The sequence below is a fragment of the Equus quagga genome, chromosome 1 (assembly GCF_021613505.1).
Source record: "Equus quagga isolate Etosha38 chromosome 1, UCLA_HA_Equagga_1.0, whole genome shotgun sequence".
Taxonomy (NCBI): domain Eukaryota; kingdom Metazoa; phylum Chordata; class Mammalia; order Perissodactyla; family Equidae; genus Equus; species Equus quagga.
Window position 1 is genome coordinate 18112447 of NC_060267.1, and position 3478 is coordinate 18115924.

Here is a 3478-nt window from a genome sequence, read left to right on the forward strand (position 1 = left end):
CCTGGCCAAGGGGATCCTGGGGGGTAGGAGGGTAGGAGCAGGGGGAGTCTGTCATTCTCCTGGGCTGAGAGTGCACATAGGATCCCTCCAAATGTGTCCCTCCGGAATCCCCATTTCCAGAGGTCACTGCCTCTGGAGCAGGAGACTTCCCGGTGTGCGAACCCAGAGGTGGCTGGTGGAGAAACACACTCCCAGAAGAGGGTTCCCCCAAAGGCAGGGGCTGGGGGGTGGGGGTCAGCTCAGGCCAAGAGAATGCTCTCCCAGGGAAGCTTCCCAGGCTAGGGGAGACCCCAGATGTAGTCATCGGAGGGCGAGAGGGAAGTCCCAATGTTCCCACAGGCAGGCGCAGGAGTTCCCTCCAGATGTGGGGTCACTCTGGGACAGGAATGTCCACCCCATCCTGGAGATGAAAACTCCCCCAGATGGGCTGAACCCGGGGTCAGGAGCTCCTGGTCAAGGGTGTCCCCAGGACTGGGCTTTCGCCGCCCCCCCCCCCCACTCCCGTGAGCTAAACCTGGGCCAGAACCCCCCAAGGAGGTAGGGAGGGGCCCAGCCTGAGTCCTCACCTGCGGGCGTCTTCAGTTCTCATAACGGCGCAGGCTGTATGTGTGTATGTTTGGGGTGGGGGGTGGGGGCTGGAGGGCAGCCTGAGGTGGACGCATGGGGTGGGGGCGCGGTTCCCCATGACAACGAACTGTCCCCGCCCCGGACGCAACCCCCCCCCCGCCCCCAGTCCATCTTCTCGACGCAGCCAGATCCCCTGCTCGGCCCCCGCCCCCCTCCCCAGCCACCGAGCCTCCCAGCAGCTGGGGACAGCGAGAGGGGAGGAAAGTCCCAGCTCCGGGGTGCTGGGGAGTCCCGCAGTTTAAGGCGGGGGGATCAGAGACCCACCTGAGGGGGCTTCGGGCACCCAGCAACCGGCGGCGGGTCCTGGGGCGTGGGGCCGGACGCGGGCTCAGCGCCGAGCGGCGGACGGGCTCATGGCCCGGAGCCGGAGCCGGCGGCCGCCGCGGCACGCCGCGCAGAGCCCTGCAGGGAGCGGCCCGCACGGCCCGGCTCGGCTCGGCTCGGTCCGCCCGCCCGCGCGCGCTCGCTCGCTCGCCTCGGCTCGGTCCGCCCGGGCTCGGCGCGGTGCGCGGTGCGCCGTGCTCTCAGCCCCGGGATCTGCAGGGATCCATCGTCCGGCCGGGAGGCGGCGGGAGGGGAGGCGGAGGGGGAGGGGAGAGGGTGCGCGTGCGCGCCTACGAGTGTCTGCGAGGGTGTCTCTGTGCCGGGGTGCGCGCGGGGTCCCTGGACCCGGGAGCCGGACCAAGGGCTCCCCTCGCTGCCTGGTCCCCTGCTCCCGGCCGCTCTCGGCGGCGCTGCCTCCCTCCGGTCCCGGAGCCGTCTCCCTGCCTGGGAGGCCTTATGGCTTGTGTGTGTGACTATATGTGGTGTGTGTGTGTGTGTGTGTGTGCACGCGCGCGCGCGCGCGCGGGAGGGAGAGTGTCTGCCCCCAGCGTCCCCCTCCCCGCGCTGTCTCCTTCGGATCGATGCTCCTGCCTCTTGCTGCCGCTTCCTCTGGTGGCACACATGCGCGTGCACACACACGCACACGCAAGCTCAGAGTCACACTTGACTGATTCAAGCACTTGCCCGTGGAGACACAGGCACATACAGACCAGAGTTACACCTCGCCACTCACAGCCACATACACACCCCACAGACACCCACACGTCCCAGATGCCTGGCCCACAGGGCAGGAACTCATGAGCTCACACGTATTCACCTGTTCTTTTCCCTGCTTCCCACCTCCATGTGATACGTACACACATACACATATGTAAATAAATATACAGCTTTGGCTACCCAAACCACAACCTTGTAGCCTTGGGCTTGCCTTGGGAGGGGGCATATGTGCAGCCCCTCACTGTCAAACCTCTAAAGAAGGAGCAGAGAAGGGAGGAGAAATGGCCAGAGGTCAATGGAATTTGGACAGAAGTCAAGAAACAGGAAAAGGGAAGGGAGGAGGGGAGGTGGTTCTGAGGGTGGAGGGTTAGGCCGCTGGGGGTGGACAGGATGAGGAAAGGGGGATGGAAGGGGGAGCGGCACTCAGCGATGGAGCCGAATTCTGAATTCTGCGGCCCTGAGCCCAGACCTGAGAGCTACTCCTATAGCTCTCACCTCTCTCCCTCCCTCCTCCTTTCTGAGAGGCCTTGGGGGGGCCCTCCCTATCCAATTAACAAAGAAGGAGCAATCAAAGGGAAGTTGTTAATTTGCTGATGCTCATTAGGGGCTCTTAGCACAGAGACTGTTGAGGTCTGATGGTATCAGATGATGAGGAGAGGGGTGGGGGGACCAGAATTCTGTTTCTAGCAACTTCTTCACTCCTCTTGCAGGCTGGTGCAGCTCTGGGAGGAGAAAGGTGAGAGGTATGTTCCCAGGGCTTTAAGTTAGAAGAAAGAACCTGAAATGAGAAGGGGTAGGCAGAGTGAAAAGAAGTTGGATGAAAAGTTGTGAAGGGTTGGGGTCAGGGGACACCTGGGAAGCCAGGGAAGGCAGCTGTAGATCCCTAGAGGGAGTGTGGGCTTAGGACTGTGGAGGAGGGAGAATGGAATCGATTTGCTAGGGGCCTGGGCATGGAGCTGCGATAAGGAAGGAAGGACCTTGGGTTCTGGGCTTGAGTTGGGGAGCTGTCCAGCAGCACCAGGAGGTGCCGGAGGGCTGCCATGTCCCTGGGCAGCCGCTGGGTGGCAGCAGTCTCCCAGAGTCTTAAAATCAACCCAACAGGGGCATTTGGGAGTGGGAATTTCGCCTGGTAAGGCCCCAAGCAGGGACTCAAGGAAGCATTGAGCAAAGCCTGATTCCCGAATTCTGTGTCCTCAGGGGGATGGGAGGACCATCTTGGAGCATCTGTAATTCCCCTAACTCCCCACCCTCGCAGGCTGAGTGACACATGGAGCATCTTCAAATGGCTGCAAATTGCTTCAGTCACCTGGGATGTTAGTGTGGGAGCAGCGGGGGTGGAAGGAAGGTGATGAGGTGAGGTGGAGGCTGGCAAGGACTGATCGAGGCCAACGAGCAGCCTCAGGAGGAGTCAGGAGGGGGAAGACAGGAGATGTGAATCAGGTAATCTCAGCTTCCAGACCTGGCCCTGCCATTCATGAGCATGGGCCGGTCCCTCACCCTCTGTGAGCCCAGTTTCCTCATCTGTAAGATAGGGATAATATTTACTTTACAGGAGTTTCTGAAGAGTACATGAGCTAATGCACAGGAACTGCTTAGCACCTTAGCTTGTACTTAGTAAATCCTCAATAAGTAATAACAATTATTATTGGCGTTAGTGTTTGGATCCAGTGCTAAAAGCACCAGTGCAGCCAAATTTGACAGTGGGATTCAACTCAGGCTGCACATTTGAATCACCTGGGGAGCTTTTAAAAGTCCTGATGCTGAGGCCCTGCCTTAGACCAGTCAAATCAGAATCTCTGTGCGGGGGGGG